This window comes from Carassius gibelio, chromosome A11 (assembly GCF_023724105.1).
Source record: "Carassius gibelio isolate Cgi1373 ecotype wild population from Czech Republic chromosome A11, carGib1.2-hapl.c, whole genome shotgun sequence".
In the NCBI taxonomy this organism is placed as follows: domain Eukaryota; kingdom Metazoa; phylum Chordata; class Actinopteri; order Cypriniformes; family Cyprinidae; genus Carassius; species Carassius gibelio.
Window position 1 is genome coordinate 2,304,721 of NC_068381.1, and position 21,497 is coordinate 2,326,217.

Genomic DNA, 21,497 nt, shown 5'->3' on the forward strand with positions numbered 1-21,497 from the left:
TCAAAGAGATGTTCAGAAGATGTTTGTGATTAAAAATGCATGTAAAACTGACATCTTAGAGACGTTTGTACTACACAGCAGATCTTTAATAGACATCTTGCAGACGTTTTCATTGTGAATAAAGACCAGACAAATTTGAACGAAATCTTGTAAAGTTACTGCAATAACATTTATTCATAACTTTTGAACCTTGCCAGAACGTAAGTGGTTTCATTCTTTTTGGTTGACTTATAAATTATTTTTTAATTTCCCTGATAGCACACATTAATAATAATAATTCCTTACATTTATTATAGCGTTTTTCTAAGCAAAACGCTTTTAGTGCTTAGAAAAGCGCAACATAAATATATATATATTTATTATATATATTATATATATACTTATATATATATATCTCTTTGAGTTGAGTTGATCAGACAGGCGCTTCCGTCTTGCGCATGCGCAGTGTCACTTTCATGTTTTGAGCCGCACAATGTGCGGAGATCTCTGCCGTTTCCTTCCAAAAATGAACTGACGATCAACCCACAAGAAACGGTTTCCATGTAGCGAGTTTAGAGAGACATGCCAGGTACGTTAGTTCTCGAAAGAGCATTTCCTCGAGCTTATCACTAGTTGTGTTCTGACTCAGCTTGTTGTGGCTGGGCTTTGCGTGCGCTGTCAATGAAAATAGTTTGCGCATGCAGTAAAATTCAACGGAATACATTCTTACAGTCATGCATGCAACTAAGCAAACATTAAATCAGCTGCATCATTAACAATATCCATATCGATCATTGTTTATTGAGTTGCATGGATTTTATTCATTGTAATGCCTTCATTTTTGCTTACTGATGTGAAACGAAAGTTAGACGTAGTCAGTCTAGATTGGGATGGTAGATTTGGTTTACCAGTTGATATAAGTGTGTGCAATGCACAAGCAACTAGAAAGAGATGAGAAAATATGATTTCAAATAATTAAATGCTGTACTGATTGAAATACCATACTATAATTATGTCATGGTAGGGTTTCTATGCATGCATGGAAAAACCAAGGTACTTTTTTAGTGATGTAGAGATATGCAAATGTAATATTCAAATAGTGAAAAATAGCTAATCAGTATTAAAACAAAACCGACACGTTTTCACTGGCAGATTTCCACACGTTTAAAATCGCAAACAAGTAAAATAAAAATAAGAAAAAAATACACTTGTATACTTGTATTATAATAGCAGTTTGAGTCGCAGGAAAATTGATATTGCATGTTTCAGATATCTAAATGCAGTGTGCAAATGTTTTGCAGTGTTATTTTGGGCTGTAAATAAATGCATATAAAGCTTTTATATTTTAACATTTTATATTTTAAAACAAAGTGATCATTCAGTTTTTGTAAGAGAGTTATAAAAGTTGATCTGTGAAAGATGCAACACATAATAATACTTTAATTTGTATTGCAGGACTTAAAGTGATGGACTGAAAGGGTTTCCTTGCAGAAGGATGCTCTGTTGATTACAATATCGTTCGATTAACATCCATTCAGGATTTCTGTTTTTGGATTAACGAGGATTGGAGAAATGTAGCATTGCATCACTTGCTCAGCAGTGAATGGGTGCCGTCAGAATGAGAGTCAAAACAGCTGATAAAACATCACAATAATCCATAAATCATCCACACCACTCCAGTCCAACAGTTAATGTCTTGAGAAGACAAAAACTGAAACATATCCAGCATTAAGAGTCTATAATCCATAATAACACTTTCTCCAGTGAAAAAGTGTTCTGGTCTGAATCAGGAGAGAAATCTGCACAGATCAAGCAGCGTTTAAACAGCTCTATACAAATCTGTGACTGTATCTTAAGCACTTTTTCAATGGATTTCAGACTCTTAATGTTGGATGTGTTTTATCTTTTGTCTTCTCCAGATGTTAACTGATGGACTTGAGTGATGTGGATTACTGTGATGTTTTTATCAGACTCTCATTCTGACGGCACCCATTCACTGCAGAGCATCCGTCGATGAGACACTGATGCAGTGCTACATTTCTCCAATCCTGATGAAGAAACAAACTCATCCTGATCTTGGATGACCTGGGGGTGAGTCATTTTGAAATGTTCATGTGTGGGGGAGCTATTCCTTTAAATAGAAGCTGAGGAGAGATTGTGTAAAAAACTGCCCATTCTTTCTGTTTCTTAAGTCATTTTGTTCATTCATGATTCAGTTCTCTTGGCGCAAACTCTAAAGATTTTTAGGCCTTTTCTATAAGTGTGCGAGTAGTTCCAGGTTTGTTGAATATCATCACCACAGATCTTTTAGTTATCACTGAAATGCTTTATGTTGTCGCAGTGGAAACAGTTGTTATCATTTCAGGAAGAGACACTCTTGGTTTTTACCAAAGCTTGCGTGGAAACGGATTTATAATTTCACAGAACTGCATTTTCGGTTGACATTAAATTGGTTTGAGAAGTCACTCAATATCAATCTAATTTTCTTCTCATCAGTTTTACTGTGATTTACCTTCAGCTTTATTTAAGTTCTAGATCAGTTTGACTACAGTGCTTTTCATCGATCTGTCAGATAAATGTACATTTTCTACAAGGTTAATTTAGAGTTATTTAAATGCAATTCTATAGTAGTATAAAAATAATACTAAATACAAGTATTATTGATAATAGATTAACCGAAATATTTATTATTATTTTGAGCAAGTTTTATATTTTCATTTTAGTTTTTGGAATTTTGTTATCTGCCTTTGTTATTTTTTTTATTATATTTTTTTTTATATATATTTTAGTATAGCTTTCATTTTTATTTCGGTTTTCATCTAATATTTGTTTTATTTTACTGCAGCTTTATTTCAATTACTGAAAATGCGTTTGCATTTTTTTTAAATTAGGCTATTGTTTATATATTATTATTATTTAAAAAAATTATTTAGCTTTCATTTCAGTTTCAGTTTTAATTTTAGTTCCTCAAATTAAACTAATTTCAGCTTTAAGTTTCAGTATTTGTTTTACTTTATTGCAGCTATATTTCAATTACTGAAATTTTTTTTTTTTTCCGTTTTCTGAGATTTTGAAGGCGATTCATGAAGCTTAATATTGCAATGTTTTTCATTTTTAACACATGGACCTGTCTGTCTCATCATAGAGCATTTGAGGGAGATTTTTGTAGCTTAAATCATATTTAAATCTGTAAATGAATCTTTATCCATTCAAGAACAGATTCAGATTTTACTGGCCCAACACAGTAAGAATCAACTGCTTTAATCAAACTATTTTAATAGATTATGCTTAAAACAACAATTGGATCTTAAAACTAACAAAGAAAAGAAAAATGTTTTTAAGAAAAAATATTAATAATACAATATATTAAAATATTATTGTAAAATAACAATTACATGATTTGGGAAAAATTTTAATTGCAATAAAAAAAAAGGTTAATAATAAAATAAATATGTTTATAGGGCTGCACAATTTGGATATGTCTATAAAGTAATAATAATAATTATTATTTTATTTACTAAATTAGTGTATAAAAATTATAAAAAAAATAAAGATAGAAACTTCTATACTTCACTGTGAAATAAAAAATAAAGTAATAAAATTATGCTGTTAGAAGTGTAAAGTTACAATAAATGGAGCTTACAAATGATTTGTGTTGCTTGTTTTGATGAAATCAATTTTGTTTCAATTAAAAAATTAAAGACATAAATGTATGAACAGAAATAGAATAAGTTATGGCTGCACAGTTATATTGCACAAAATAAAATGTTGAGATTAAAATAATTACAATTAAAGCAATAAAATTGTTGATTATATTTTGTATTTTTAAAAATACAAATTTTAATTAATTAAATAATCAACTAAAGTAAAATCGATGGATCTTTTAAGTGAAGTGAAGAATTTGTGCTCTGCATTTAACACATCCGGAGGCACACACACAGAGCAGTGATAACACACACACACACACACTGTGAACACACACCCGGAGCAGTACCATTAGGCCACGACTTCCCCATACATACAATATATACAACATTCACATCGGTGGAGATTTTTCATACAATAACTGCGTCTTGAGGATAGTGCCATTGAATTATTTGATGATAAAATTATATAATTTTTTGTAATATACAGCTTTCAATTGATGATAATTTGCGCAAACTGTAAGAGCCAACAGTTATGCATTATCATATTTATGTTAATGCATTATCCAATTCCTAAATTTTCATAATGACATTAAATATTTCATAATATTATAGTACCAAATTACATATTAGACGACTCAATTTATTGACGACTACATGTACTACTAGTTGTTGACGAGTCTCTACCAATGCGAAGTACCTCACAATGAATACCGTTTGAATTTCTATTTCAATAACAAAGATGCAGGTTCCAAAAATTGCACCATAGCCTAAACCTAAAGTTCAGGTGATGCGGATTGTGTTGGTTAGGTGTCAGCAGGGCTGTTCTCACTATACGTTCATAGAACCGCCCAATCCACCCCCAGACAAGGAAGGTTAACATTTTGCACTCGCTCTAATGGTTTCATAGAGCGCTGCTGCTCTTCACCACGACGGTGACTGTGAAGAAACAAAAACACTGCCTTTCAGCTCAAATATTGTGATTTTCTGATTCAACACCTTTCTGTGCCACATAATATGTGACCATTTTCGACAAACTGACCCCATTTTTGTGGATATTTGACGATAAAACACAGTTTAGTGGATAATACCCACAATCCTTTGCAGCTTGGATTTGCGTACACAGTCGGACACGAAGAAAAAATGCGTTCAGTGCCGTTTTGAGTTGTAAATGTAACTGTATATCATTTGTAATGCAAGTTATCGATATTAAAATTGAAATATCCTACTTTAAACATATTTTTATTAATGATGTAGATTTTTTAAGGTGGCGCTGTTGGGATATATCATTACAAATGAACACTTTGTGAGTTAATATTGTAAAGTGGTTCGATCACTGACATGATGTTAAACTCACGCAGCACGCGCTCAGTCCACAGGTGAGACTCTTTACAGGCATAATTAATAAATTGTGCTTAAATCTAAAGAAAGTATGTTTATTTGATTTATGTTTGGGACCAGAGAAGCTGTTTGCTTTTGCCTTATTTCCACTCTTAATGTTTATGAACCAATATTTGACCAGGGTTATTTTACTATCTTTGATAGTTTATTTATTTATTAATATTTCCAATTGATTTAAATGTTAATATGATCTTATTTTATACATTTCTACATATATTATTAAAAAATAAAAAGCGAAAATAAAACATAAAAATACGAAAATGACAAAAGCACATAACAAAACGACTATAATGTATATATGTCGTTTTTTTCTTCATTTTATTTTGAATTATTTAAGTACATCAAGTTAAATTAAAATAAAAAAATGTTTCATTGGCAGTTAGTTGAAACGAACAAAAATAAATGAAAAAAATAAATAAATACATTTAAAAAATATATAAGTTTTTAGTATGTTATTTGGTTTCAGGCAACAGAAATGTATTTTATGCTTTTGGTTTCAGTTTTAATTTACTATAAAAACCGTGACTCGCCAAATTAGTTTTCATGTAAAATTGCTATTTTTTATTTTTTATTTATTTAATTGTTTTTTGCAGAGATGGAGAACACGGTTTAACCCTTAGCAAGATTGTTCCTCACATCTGTCATCTGTGAGGAGATCCGAGCGCTCAGGTGAGAGGCTTTTGTTCTGGTCTGCTTCAGAGCAATGAGTTTGTGTTAGTGTGGTCTGTGGAGCCCTCTGCTGGTCATCTGAGTGAACTGCTGCTGCAGCGCTTCTTTACTTCAATATACATCTATACATATATATATATATATTGTTACATTGCCACCCACATTTAGCAAAACATTTAATTTATTTAGAATGCATTTAGAAATTGTGAAAACATTTTTAATTTTAACTTTTAAAATTGAATGTGATTTTAATTTAATTCTTATAATTATATTTTTTTAATTCGTATTTTTTATATTTTTCTTTATATTTATAATTTACTGTGCACAAACCGCAACTTTACGGTTTTAATATCGTATACTTTTATACTTTATATAATTTTTTTTCTACAGTGTCATCCACATATATGTTTTTATGTCATTTATTAAATATTTTTTTCTTCAGTTGTTTTGATGTTAATAAAAAAATAACTGTAACCTTTTAAATTTTTTATTTTAGTGAATATTTAAGTAGCTAGTTATAAAAATCAAATAATTCATTAATTAATCCTATTTGCTTTGGTAGTGCACAAAACCATATAATAGTTTTAATATTGTATATAACGTATCAATTAAAAGAAATTGCAACAGCGCCATCCACAGTTTACAAAAAAAGTTAGAATTAAGAATTGAAAATGTAATGGTAACTTAATTTTAACTTTTTCTATTATGATAATATAACATTAATCAATTTATGTATTTATTTCTATTTTCTTACTGTTCACTTTTATTAGTTTTATACTCTATTTTTTACTTTATTTCTTTATTTAGTTAAAGCTCTTATTAAATATTCTTCAAGATGTTGGTTGATACAGAAGTGATTCGGTGCATGAATGTCAATGTCAATTTCTTCAGTGAACTTAGTTAGCTTGTTGCAGTGCATTGTGGGATTCCTTTCAATGCAAAAAATAATCTACTATTGCAAAGTTTGGAATAATTCAGATTTTTTTTTTTATATTTCTGAAATAAGTCTCCCTTCCTTGCTAAACAAAGCTGCATTTATTTGATCAAAAAAAAACAATAAAAATCGTGAAATACTATTACAATAAAGAAAATGTGTTTTCTGTGTGAATCTGCGTTAAAGTGTAATTTATTTCTGTGATGCTGCGCTGTATTTTCAGCATCATTTCTCCAGTCTTCAGTGTCACATGATCTTCAGAAATCAGAATAATATGATGATTTACTGCTCAAGAAACATTTCTGATTATCATCAATGTTGAAAACAGTCGTGCTGATGAATATTTTTGTGTAAACTGATAGATTTTATTTTTCAGGATTCACAGATCAGTTCAAAAGAACAGCATTTATCTGAAATAGAAATCTTTTGTGACATTATAAATGTCTTTACTGTCACTTGTGATCAATGTAATGCATCCTTGATGAATAAAAGTATTAATTTCTTTCAAAATAGAAACATTTCTTACTGATGTGGTCGTGTATGTGCGATGTTGCCTTTTCTAACCTAAACATACGGTCTTTTAGAAGGCAGTAGAATGTTTTAGTGTTATTTTAGTATTATTAATATACTATTAAAGCTTTGTGATTATTTTAAATGGATTTTTCTTCTTGCTTTTATTTTAGTATTTTCAGTCTTTCTGGTGAAGCCAACACGGAAGAGACTAAAGCTGCAATTCATCGACTGGCCGCTAGAGGCTGCCTCCAAAAGAGACTCGATCTCATAGACTCCCCATGTTAAAATGCCCAACTTTACAGCAGAATTTTTTTTTTTTTACAGCCTGGTACAAAAAGTGGTTTTAGTCAGCTTACTCTCACCTTCATGACAGCTTTTTTTACAATTTTTTACAAGTCATCCGTTTAAATGATATTAAGCCTTAAAGTTCTGCATAATTAAGGGCGTGGTCATTTGAGTGACAGGTGGATCGCTGTTGCACTAGGTGGGCGTGGTTTGTTCGACTAGCTCCCGCCTCGATTATTCAGGAATGACATATGGTGATGCACTGCAAAGATGGCGACGGCCGGCTCCGCCCACTTTTTTTACACTCTTTACACAGTCTATGGTTGAGACAGATCGCTGTAGCACCTCTGCACCGATCATCTCTTCCTCTTTATTAGTTATAGCATGAAATAAATATAAGTGAACATCTGGGGCGGTTTCAAAAAGGAGGTTCTTGCCAACTCTGAGTTGAAACTTGACCTATGAGTTGACTTACCCTGAGATGGGAAACTCTGAGCAGGGCTGCGCAATTAATCAAATGTGATTGTCATATGCATCTCGTCAGTAGCTGGTTCTGTAATCAGTACTAAACATCCATCAGGTGCCTTCAGATGGAGCAGCATTACTGAGCTGTACTCACTGACAAGCTACACACAATCATGTTCATAATTGCAGATATAATCGCGCAATAATGAAATTGTTCAGCGATTATGAAAGCTGTTTGTGTAGCAAATGCTGATCCATCTAAAAGCATGTGAAAATACCAAATTTAATAATGTTTTTACTCCAAACTTGATTCATTATGTCAGTCGAATGTTTGAAAAATAAACAAAATAAGGCACACAATATATTTCATAGTATTGTAAGCTGCGATAAATTGTCATAGTTGTGTGTTTATTAGTCACGTTTAATCACTGAAAGCAGTTAAATCTTCTGTTTACTCAGCAAGGCATTCTCTAGGGATTTCCTGTGTTTCTTCTGCAAGGCATATTTGGAGTTTCAGCTCGAGAGCGCCCTCTGGCTTTCAGATGGAGAATTACTGCTGGTTACAGAACCGTGCTTCACTGAAAGACACGCATGACAATCGCAACTTCTGCCTAATCGCGATTTATCACATTTGCGAATTAATTTCGATTAATCGTGCTGCAGCCCTAACTCTTGAGTTGGTTCAATCAGCTCTGAGTAGGTTGTCTCTGTGTTTAGCGTGCGCACCATCTAAGAAAAGCCATGATCAATGGAGCTCCGACACTGGGATTCAACATGCGTCTGCGTACTTCCAAATCCAAATCGATATGTCATTTTAATTCTTATTCACTGTTTTACTATCAGAGGTGAAAGCTGCAGAGCGGTAAGTTGTTGAACTAATATTCATTTTTGCATGGTATCCCACAGGCAAAAACTAAACAAACCAACATTTTCTTATTTTGCAAATGATCTACCAATGGAGTAAGCATTAATATAGCTTATTATTTTTCTTACCCCACTGGAAGATAATTTTACTTGTTTAAAGAAGAATGCACTTATTCCAAAATACATTTTTGCAGCGTAAATGCATGAAGTAGCCTACTTAAGAATCGCTTGCCTTGAAAAAGGAGGAGGAGACCAAAAGAAACTCTGGGTTTAACCCTTTAACTGCCTGCTCAACCAAATGGTTGATTTGTCACTTTATGGTAAACGTAGAAAAGCTAAGCTAATGTTTTCAGATAATCCTTTCTGCTGTCAGAATGTACTATTTGCTGAGAAATATAACTTTCTGATCATTCATTATAGTTCATATTTTCTGATTTCCATAGTATGTGTAGGGTGATATCAGGTAAAATGGGCCATCAGGTAAAATGGGCCATTTAAGGTCTGGGGGTCCTAGCCCCTCTGGAATTTAGAACCAATGACTACAAAGTATTTCAAACTATTGTCATAACTGTGCTTAACAAGTAACAGGTGATTTAATTGGTTTATGGTTGCTATGGTGGGTGGGGTAATAATTCTTCTCAAGACTGCACCAGAGAGCTGCATGGTAAGTAGCCTGGCATACCAAATGTAACTAAACTATTATAAGGATGATAAATCTATAAAAAAACAAACATGCACATAAAAAAAATATGCATAATATCTGCCTTGATGGCATCAATCAGAAAAAATGTTGTTAGTTTGGTATAGGAACATATTTTTTGAAAAAGTGATGTTTTTCTTGGCGGCCCAATTTACCTTAACCCACTCAGGTAAAATGGGCCACATGGTTTCAGCTAAAATGGGCCATCATCTGTGTCACTCACAAACACATATACACATGTGTGTAAATTTATCCAAAGCGACTTACAATTACTATATATATATATATATGTCAGAGGTCGCACGCCTCTGGAGCAACTAGAGGTTAAGTGTCTTGCTCAGGGACACTGGTGGATTTGAACCCAGGGCTCTCACACCAAAGGTGTACAAACATAAAATGTGATCCATGTTCTGCCTGGTTTCATGAGAGCTGTGGTGAAGAGAATGGTATCTGTGATGACGATGGTTTAATTTGCAAAGACTGTGTTTGAAAAAAACTTTCATCACACACACACACAAATCAGTTATCAGTTATCAATTTTGAATGTGAATTTTTGTAATTTGCACATTTTGTTCTAAATATATTGTTCACACACACACACACACACACACACACAAACACACACACACACACACACACACACACACACACACACACACACACACAAAAACACACACGCATACACACCCACACACACACACACACAACTGACATCAGTTCACTGATCTATGTTGTTCCAAAATTGACTTTTTTAATTGCACATTTGAGTATGTGGGTTTGCACCCAAAATGTATTTTTTTTTTAATGGCACATATGGATATGTTTTTTTTAATGCAGTTTAAATGTTATGTGGCTGTATAAGCAGTTGTTATGAAATTAAAATTGATGATAAATTACTATTTCCCTTTGCAGTTTGAACGGCCCATTTTACCTGAACAGCTGGCCCATTTTACCTTAAACTGCTCATGCAAAAAAAGTTGGCACAACTGATGTTTCAAGAACTGTAGGGCCTAAATAATTATATTTTATTACATAATTTCAACACAAAATTATCAAAAACAGTCATTATTAATCATAAATACACATGGAATAGGCATATATGGTATTGTATTATTGTCCCAAACGATTTACCAAAAAGTGGCCCAATTTAGCTGATATCACCCTATGAATTCCGGTACTTTTGCCATAAAGTGACATATCAACCATTTGGTAGAGGCCGATATTTTAAAAATTATGGGACGTGTTGAAGAAAAATACAATGAGTGTGGTAACTAATGACATAAGGAGATAAGAAATGCAAACAAAAAAATTTTCAAATGCTTTTTTCTTGGTGGGGCAGTTAAAGGGTTAACAAAGAAAACCTGCTCCAGACTAGGTCAGGATCACAGAGTAAATTACCATGCACTGAGTATAAGTTAGGCTTTATACCGCTCTTTCAGAACTTAGCTTGACTTAGGCTAGCCCATTTTCTCTTGTTTAAAAAAAACTGAAAACCCAGAGTTTCTCTCATTTCACTCCAAGTCCACTGATAAAAACAGCAGATTCGGCGTTATGATTGGTCAGATCGCCTGTCAATCAAACTCCCTGCGAATATTCGATTCCTTTACTTAATATTGCAAAGTCTGTTTTGTGCACTGTGCAGATAATATAACGTAAAGACGCTCGATCGTGTCTCAAAGTCTCAGAAATAAAAGTAGATTGGTCAAAGCGTCCATTCGTCCTCTGAGATCGTCGTGAAATGACAGAACGCTGTCTGAATCATGAATGACACGATGATAATTATTGATGTCTGGAGAGGTACATGTGTCCTGACACACCATCACTGTCCTGCGGTCAGAAGATCATCCTCGATGGAGGACGCAGTGAAGCTGAACACAGCCTGATGATCTGTGATTGTATTAGACAGAGTCCTTAACACGGAGGAATTGATTTACTGTAGACTTCAGTCAGTGTGATTAATCAGCGGCGAGCGGCGGAATATCACGAGGAGGATTTATTAACGGAGCCAGACGATTCCTGTTTTACTGCTCCGTAACACTCATTTATTCTCTCTTTTAAGTTACACAGGATCTCACCAGAAACAAGATAGCGATTTCGTATGAGTTCGTAAGTTGTGAAAAATCGTACGAAAACTTACTACGCACAAAGGCCCCGCCCCTAATTTCAAAACGTAAAATAGTAATGAACTGACATGAGATTGTGTTGATTTACCAGTGCGCGAAATTATTCAGGCTAGGTAGAGAAATGCATCAGAGATACTGCTCTATAATATTAAATATCAGATCACGATGATCCGAAACAAGTTTACAGATGACGTCATCAAAACCGCTTGTTTTTCAGCCACGCCCTTCCTCCAATCTTAAATTCCTCCTTCATTTTCTCAGAAATACATAAGGTAAATGGGTGTTTGTTTGAAGTTACTAGACACACACACACGCACACCTGTGACTGTGGATATGTTGGAAATGATTTTGTCTCATCCCCCAGTTTGTAAACAAAACATATATTTATCTATGAAGCTGAAATATGAAGTCTGTATTTGGTTAAAATGCTTGGGCAGCTTGTCTAGATAAATGAATTCCGTTTTATAACTTTGCATATGCAATATGGGAAGGCTACATTAAAATGTTCTCCAAATGTTCAAAACTTCATATATAGGCTATAAAAACGTTATTTTTTCTATTTGTAAAAATGTTGGGAATGTTTAGGTTTATAATTTTTAAAAACATTACAGCAATAACATTATAAACATTGAAACAAATAACATTTGATAAACGTCCAACTAAAAAGTTCTGGGTGAAAAAAATAAATAAATAACGTCTATGCAACGTTAATGTTAATCTTAAAGTTATTAGCAAGTATTCATCCAGTAACATTAACAGAAAGTTCGTTCAAATGTGTCAGTTTTTTAATAATGTTATCAAAACGACAGCACAGGATTGAACTTTGTTCTGAAAAGTTTTGGTTGGAAAGTGTTTAAAATGTTACCTTTTTTTAAATTTTAGCTACTCCTTTAAGAGCATTCAGAGAAAATTCAAAAGTAACATTCGCATAATATTTGCAAAAAAAAAAAAAAAAAAGGAATATTGCCTAAACGTTCTAATAACCGACAAAAACGTTTTTTTTAGCCTATATAAAAAAAAAAAAAAATTAAAGCTCAGATAGAAAAATAACGTTTTCAGCTGCGATGACGAAAGATTAGGTCCTAAATGATTGCTTTAATGCTCATTTGAGATTTCATCTTTCCTGGCTGCGTCCTAAACCCGTTTGATGTTCCCGGTTCTCCTGTAATTGTTTACTCGGAGTCTCGCGCAGGTGAGTTATAAACCCGAGCGGCGCGCGCTCATTAGTGTCCGCGCTTATTCCTCGTCAACATTCACCCAGCCGGAGAAAATTAATTCTATTAACGGGCTCAATTCCCTCCGCCAGACCTCACTGTTTAAACATCTTTTTAGTGTATGATTAGAGCATATTTCCCAAAGCTGGCCGGGAGTGGCGGCTGGGTCGGGGAGGTCGCGCGAATGAAAGAGGACGACTTCATTGTGCGATGACTGGACCATAAATCATCCGCCGTTTTCTATAAATCACGGCAGATGGCAGGGAGCGAGCGCGGGCTCGTGGGAGTCCTCCGGCCCCGGTGCACGCAGGGAAGCGCGGACTGCGGCAGCCGTGCGGGTCACCGAGAGCGCGCGCGCGCGGAAGGAACGCGCTGATGAGATGCAGACCTGGAGGTCCGAGAGACCCACCTCTCCACACTGGCCTGCGTTTAACACGTCTAATCGGCCTGATTAATATGTATGCGCGCTTCAGCCCACGTGAGGCCTGTCACACTGACACTCGGTGTCTCGTGTTCCGGGATCCCGGGAGGTGAAGTGGCCCTTCTGTCATCCATTCTGATTATGAAGATGTAATTGAGCAGACTATGATAATGAATGCAGTGCTGGAGAAAGACGGACTCCAATCAGCGCGATGTCATCATCTCAACTCGAGCAGACTTTCTCAGCACAGTAATAACGTCATTATTATACTGCGGTCTGACACATTATGCATTTTTTCACAATTGCATTGGTACAACTATTGATATTTAGGCTACATTTGCATTTTGCAATCACTGACGTTTTTTAAAAGTTGTGTAAATGTTATGCCAAAACATTCTTAAAGTAGGCGTTTGTTTATAGAACTTTCTCACCACTTTATTAATATTTGATATGTACTTTCTCATAAATCATCATAGGATTCAAAAGAGCTCAGATATAGTGTGCACGTGGTGCTCTTACATTTGCATGTATGCATTTTGCAGATGCTTTTATACAAAGTGACTTGCATTCCCTGGGAATTGAACCCTTGACCTTGAGTCACTGTTTGATCTTCAGGAATACAAAGATATATAAAAAAAAAAACTAATCTAAACTAAACCAGTATTAAATTGCAGTAGATCTACAGTTAGTCTGTTTGTCCCTCGTAGATTTAAGAAGTAGGCCCAGGCCTGAAAGTTTAAAATAAGGAATGTCTGACAGGGTCAGGAGTCAGCGGTGTCAGAGGTCAAAGGTCATGCTTTGAAGAATCTAGTTTGAAACAAAACTGGCTTTATTTGGAATAGCATGCATTAAAGAAATAGCAGGAGCAGTATGCTGTTTTGTGCTAAATTATAACAAGTGGACATAAATGCAAGATTATTTAGTCAGTTTTATCATAAAAAGTGAATTTTGATGCAATGAATTTAGAAAAGCCACAAGTACAAATAGTTAAAGACTTGGGCATTTGTTCGGTCAGGATCATATTTGGTAAAAATTGATAGCATGAATGCACTTTAAGTCGCTTTGGATAAAGGCGTCTGCTAAATGCATAAGTTTAATTTTATTTAATTTATAACGTGGTACAAATTTAATATGCTTATACAATAGAGTCTATTAAACACTCATGTGAATGTTATTCTAAAAAGACTTTAAAAAAATCTGATAAATACATGAATTATATATGTATATTTTTTTTTCTGTTTTATGTCGAAACATCTAAAATGGAATCAGTTTAATAAAATGAGACCCTGAAAATTTTGCTTTTGTGATTTGTCACTGGAGAAGATATCTGATTTCTAATGCATTGATTGGATTTGTCCTTTCCTAAACGAGACTCTTGTATCGTCTGCTCTTTGAAGCGTAACTCTTTGACCTTGATTTCCCAGTGATCTCACTAAATAAAGCGTCTCTTTCTCACACATGCAGACACGTTTATGGTTCTGCTGTTTACTGCGCGTCTGGATTATTTAAATCTCCGCTGAAGTACACCTGAGGCCTGCGTTCATATATCTGTTTATTTACTGACACTGTCAGCTTATGAACATGCATTCAAAACTGATATTAAATCTCAGTTATTAATAGAATAATTTATACATGATGCATTTTTACCTGTGCATTTTTGTTTAACATTGCCGTGTATGCATTTAATAGATGCTCTTATCCAAAGTGACTTCGCTGGCAAAACAAATGCAGATGGAAAGACTTGACAAATGCAAAAAGGATGAGTTTCAGTCATCAGTTCAATGCATCTGAGGTATTTACTGAAGGATCTATGTTTCAGTGTGTATTTGCACAGACAAGCAAACAGCGCATTTGGTTTGGTCCTCCACTAGGGGGCGTGTTATGCTGATAATTCACGTGCTCTTATGCGTTTATGACTCAGACTTGTTGCATTCTTGCATTATTCCTCATGTAAATAGGTTTACAGTAGTAAACTGGGCCACTGCAGCATATTACAGACTCACCTGGGGACTTTTTTATCATCCTAAAAATCTGCATTTATGTCAAGTTCATTTGACTGATTTATGATATAATTCAACATGATAAATTGCATAAATTGCAAAGTTTTATAAATTTAAACTCAACTTTAGTTGATGGGAATGCAAAATAATTATATGTAAATTAAATAACATATATTTGCTATTGTATTTCAAAATATATTTGCATCAATATATTTTCTATCAATATAGATTTTGGCAATTTTTTTATGTTTTTGAAAATGCATTTAAAAAATATAAATATATACATTGTTACAAAAGTCATTGTAAAATCTAGTTTTGATTTCTATTCCATCCACATTTGCATTAGCATACATGTAGAATATTGTAAGAATGGACATGTTCACCTACAACATATATATATATATTATGTTTTGCAGTGTGGATTGTTTAAGTGCATATTGTTTTTGCATAACTTAATCCACAGGTCGTGAAAACATAATTTAGAGAACTGTTGGTATTAATGCATAAACAGCGAGAATATAATGTGAGTGTAATGTAGAAGATGGGATCTAGCTTGAGATGCGTGAGATTGTTGGTGAAGGATGGCTTCCTCTGAGCCGCTGGATTTATGATGGTGTCCGGGCTCCAGGCCCTCGGCCCCTCTGATCTGCTTTAGCTCTGGTGACCTCTGACCCCGGGCTCTCTGGGGACACGTGCTCCGCCCTGATTGGCCGAGAGCGAGTTTTGGAGCGTTTGCCATCAGTCGCTCTCTCTCTCTCTCTCTGTTTAACCACGACTGGGCTTCAGCCAGAGCTCACATCTGGTTGAAATTGCCACCTCTGCTAATTACACACCATTTCTTTTGTTTGTTATTGTTTGTTTTGTGATCCATAAACAGGGTTTAATGGTCAGAGCCTGTATGGTATCACCGGGGGGCTGCTTCTGCTCCCTTTCATGTCTCACAGTAAATGATCTGTGTTTTGGGTTATGAAAAGACAGAAATAAACAATGTTCAGATTAGCATGCATTAACTCCTTCAGTGCAGACGCAGAACACATTTCATATCAGCTTTGAGGACATTTAGTCACTTTAATCCACGAGTGTACGTTTAGTTTGGTTTGTCACTACTGATATCTCTAGAGATTAAAAAAAAAAATCTTATTATGAATATAATATTACAGTATTATGTTTCTGTCATGTTTTAATTGTAAAAATGAATGTATTTAATTTTAAAAATATCTGTTGTTTTAGTATCATTGAGATTATTATTTTTAATTAATATTTTGAATAAGATTTTATTTATACATTTTAATTAAATAAAAAAAAAATATTTGGGGTATTTTTCTCTCTCTCTCTCTCTCTCTCTCTCTATATATATATATACATACACACACGTTTATATACATTTTTATTTCCGTTTTTGTTATTTTAGTTTCTAATTTAGTATTTTTTTATTTATTTAACATTTATTTGTTTCTTCAATTAATATAAAAAAAAAGTTTTCAGTTTTTTACTTTTTATTTTTATTTTCAGTTTAAGGTAACTATAATTAACCGGCTTATGAATTAAATAAATCAATATATTTTTTATTTAATAAATAAATATATAAATATAATATTTAATATGCGTTTAAATCGAAATAAAAAAAATCAAAATCAAATATACATATTAGATTTGAAATATATCGTCCTGCTCTTTATATAAATACACATTAAATCAAATATTTATTTTTTTGTTTTTATTTATTATGAGTTTTTCACCATTATACAAATACATTTGATTTAATACACAACAGCATTCACACATATAAAAATCTCACATGAAAACAAACATTTATTTTTGGTTTTTATTGTTATATTTTTTACAACATTAATATATTAAGATATTATAAACATTAATATCATGAATTTCTATAAAGCTGCTTTGAAACAATAAGTATTGTAAAATTAGATTTTTTTAAGCATATTAAAAAAAATATATATTGATTAGTGTCAGTAAATATTTCTACTGAGCTTTGCGACTGCTAAATATGACAATGAGGCGTGAAGATAATCCGATATAATAAACATTAACATCATATTTACCGCACATTTGATTCTTTTAATGCACTATAAACCTGTCCGATTCCTCTCAGATTAAGAGTGGCTCTGTTTCAGCGTCTCTGAGAAGGTTTCTCTCGTTCTCAAGTCAAACAGAAGAGCAGAAGTGTAAAAGCAGCGCTCTCACATGCATCAATTCCTCTGGTAGATCACACTTTAAAGAGGAGCAGCCCCATTAGCCTCTTCTTCTCTCTTCAGTTCTCCTCTCGTTCCTCGGTCTTGTCCAGCTGGGCTTCTCCTTCCCCGGCGAGACCCTTCAAACACTCGCTTAAAAGAGGACAACCGAGGCAAGTGTTTCAGCGTGAGTCCTCGGCTGAATATTAAACTCCGTTCTGCTCGTGAGACTGGATCTGTGTAGAACTGCATCTGAACTCCACACCTGTAGATGTGATCGTGTTGAATTATCAGCAAACACTGTCCAAACTACTAGTGATTGTGATCAAGTAAAGGTCAGAATAAGGTCAGTAATATCTCCAGATGAACTCTTCCTGGACTGAAGCAGCTCAGCTTTACTTGATTCTCCATCAATCATGTTTTAGAGTCTCAAATCTGATCTTTTGAGAAGAGCGTTTGTTTCCAGAAGCTTTACGTTCACTGTTCCTCAGCGGAGGAATGATCTTTATATTCAAACGTTCTCAGAAAGTCCTTTTGACATCATCTGCGCTTGATTAAAGTTGAGAGGAAACGTTCTTTTGGGGAAAAATGTAACATTCTTAGAATATAAAAGAAACATTATGTTTTGGGTGAGCATAAAATTAGTAGAATGTTGTGAGGAATGTTTTCTGTAACCTTTAAATAACGTTATAATCACAGCATTCAAACAGCATTTTTATAACCTAAATTTGTTACCTGGGAAATTATATTTATATAATTTTATGTAAGGATCTGTGTGTCTGTCATAAAGATCTCACTGATTTAGAATGTCATCATATCAAACAGTAGTGTAGCCAGAAAAGAGACTCTGGGTGTGCATATGAAAATCTGGGTGTGCCACATTTATTGTTAGATTTCTGTGCAAAATTATGGGATAGTATTTTTGTCCCACTGCTTCCGTCCAACCATACTCCTAGTGGTAATTTGCAGGTCGTGTCAAAATGTACTTAATTGTTAAATGTAATAAATTTCTTCCAAATACGATAATTTTGAACTTTATTCATTTTGTTTATTTTTCATTACAATTTATTCACTTTAAATAAATTATAATATATAACTATAGGATTACAATGAATTGTAGTTGCTCAATATAGATCTTTTTTTCATGTTTTTGTAATGTCTGGGAAGCCAGAATGCGCATGCATCAACAGAAACATTTATTAGCTGAACCCTGTTTTTTTTACGTGCCATTTATAGCAAGACATATTAATAGATGATATTACAGATGCTTTGTCAGATTTAAGTTGAAATGCGTGCCGAACCGTGTGTGGTGAACCGAACGGTTTGGTTTTTTTTATTTCAGCGAACCATGCCATCCCTATCACCAGGGGCGTCGCATCCGTGGGGGATGTGGGGGTTTTAACACCCACACTTTTCCCGGTGAGAGGGTTCGACACCCGCACGTTTTCTGCAGTTTTTCCGCAGTTTTGCACAAACGCCTTACTACAGTCGTTCCTCCGTTTCTGTGTCTACGCTCGCCACGGCTGCCTCCTCCCCCCTCCCTCTCAAACGTGACACCGACTTTGAGTGTGACCGGCTGATGATGAAGGCTGTTCTGCCTTAAGTCCCGCCTCTCTTGGGGTATTATCGGTCGCTCGTGCTGAGGAGGCGGGAATTTATTGTTATGCTTATTTACATCTCCCTTTTCCAGGTACTTTGAATGAGTGTTTATGCTTTCGAGGTTTTTAAATATGCTTGATATGTGTTTGGGAAGATGTTTTGTTATCGTTTTGTTGACATGTCGAGTGTTTTCAGTATTATATTTCGTTTTTTAGACTAATGCTAATTGCTATTATTGGGATTTTGTTCAGCAGCTATTGTTTGCATACCTGTTGAAGAACTATGAAAGAAAAGTGTATATTATTTTAATGTTTAAAAACAGTAAATTGTTACATTATTTATACCACCAGAGAAAAAGCTTTGTGTGGGAGTTTTTTTTCTCCCCTTTTCTCCCCTTTTTTTTTTTTTTTTTTTTTTAATGTAGGATTATTATTTTTTCCAGCCAAACGCTGCAAGCCGGAAATCCAGCACAGTGCCAGATAACTTTAAGCCCTGCATTTTGTACCCCTCTATCAATGTATTCATCATTTTTATTGTTTATAAACAAACCACATCCATCCCCCACACTTTTGAAAAGCTTGCTACGCCCCTGCCTATCACCTTAATAATCAATCAATTACAGGCCTAAAACAATCATGCCCGAGCAGACGGATATTAGTACATCTCATCACACCGGCACCCGCGTCTAAATCAGTTGTATGGTCTGGTTTTCAGTCTAAAACAGTTGTGTCAAGTATAAATGTCTCGTCTTGTTTCGGGAGGTGCGCGCGCAGTCAGCGGAGGCTCGCACCATTTTTTTCTCAGGTTTTGAAAAATCTTCGCGATCGACTTAAAATGCTTCCAAGATCGACTTGTCGACCGCGATCGACGGGTTGGTGACTACAGATATAGCGACCGACTTTTTTTGAGCAAGCATTGATTATGCGTGACACAGTCTCAATTTGTGGGAGGCATGTATTGGGCTTCAAACGCTGTGCGCGCATGCGCAACGCGGGACGGGTGGTCACCCTACCTGGCACACCCGTCTAGAGTGTGTGCCTTTGTGTGTGGGTCCATGTACATGCTGAATCGACAGGTAAAAAAAAAAAAGCCTCAAGTCCAAATATTCATTTATCACCAATTAACTGTTTGACAAACACTTCCTGCTTCGATGTCCAGATCTGAATTTTAAAAAATCTCAAACATGCTCCGAAGTGCCGATCTGAATCAACCGAGTCGCGAACAGGCTCCGAAGTGCCGATCTGAATCAACCGAGTCGCGAACAGGCTCCGAAGTGCCGATCTGAATCAACCGAGTCGCGAACAGCCTCCGAAGTGCCGATCTGAATCAACCGAGTCGCGAACAGGCTCCGAAGTGCCGATCTGAATCAACCGAGTCGCGAACAGGCTCCGAAGTGCCGATCTGAATCAACCGAGTCGCGAACAGGCTCCGAAGTGCCGATCTGAATCAACCGAGTCGCGAACAGGCTCCGAAGTGCCGATCTGAATCAACCGAGTCGCGAACAGGCTCCGAAGTGCCGATCTGAATCAACCGAGTCGCGAACAGGCTCCGAAGTGCCGATCTGTATCAACCGAGTCGCGAACAGGCTCCGAAGTGCCGATCTGAATCAACCGAGTCGCGAACAGGCTCCGAAGTGCCGATCTGAATCAACCGAGTCGCGAACAGGCTCCGAAGTGCCGATCTGAATCAACCGAGTCGCGAACAGGCTCCGAAGTGCCGATCTGAATCAACCGAGTCGCGAACAGGCTCCGAAGTGCCGATCTGTATCAACCGAGTCGCGAACAGGCTCCGAAGTGCCGATCTGAATCAACCGAGTCGCGAACAGGCTCCGAAGTGCCGATCTGTATCAACCGAGTCGCGAAAAAAAAAAAATATATATTCTAAGTAAACAACAATAGCCCAAGTTTAGTAAACATTTTTATTGAGACTATAAAAAATAATTCTGCATCTATTTTTAGGTGTGCCAGCTGCCAACTGTGGGTGGCACAGGCACACCCGTGGCTACGCCACTGATATCAAAATATCAAAACTGTGAGAAAATGTTATTATCTGAATAAAATTTATTAGCTTTAGTAAAGAAAAGCCTGTTAGATCAAAAACACATATGCAAACTTTTACAAAATATATTATATTTAAATATACTTATTGTTTAATATGCCAGGCTTTACAGGGTTAAATTGTGTTATGAAACTATTTAACATCTATAATGTGATTTCCAAGCACAAATAAGAAGCAGGGCTTGATTTTATTCATAAATGAATTGATTCGGTGTTGAAAGTGTGTGTATTTGAATGTATTATTAGCTCAGGAAGATGAATTGGGATTGTAAATCAAGTGATGTTGATTTCACGCTGACTGTAAGATCACACAATGATTCTGAACAGGTTTGTTTGTGCTGTTCTGTGTTTTCTCTTTCATCGCGCTCTGAGGAGTGACCGATGCTTGGGTTATCTGTGTGGGATCCTGTGAGGAGGGAAATGAGGAAGAGGAAGGT

At 35.1% G+C, this 21,497-nt stretch overlaps 1 long non-coding RNA gene and 1 other non-coding gene across 2 annotated transcripts; one reads left to right on the forward strand and one right to left on the reverse strand.

The window, feature by feature from the left end:
- The first annotated feature begins 457 nt into the window (after positions 1–457).
- Positions 458–6,037, forward strand: LOC128022002 (uncharacterized). The gene is made up of 3 exons (XR_008185837.1): positions 458–568; positions 1,435–2,070; positions 5,618–6,037. It is a non-coding gene; the product is annotated as an uncharacterized LOC128022002 (long non-coding RNA).
- LOC128022866 (U4atac minor spliceosomal RNA) lies at positions 4,371–4,500 on the reverse strand. The gene has a single exon (XR_008186018.1). It is a non-coding gene; the product is annotated as a U4atac minor spliceosomal RNA (small nuclear RNA).
- Positions 6,038–21,497: the final 15,460 nt, after the last annotated feature.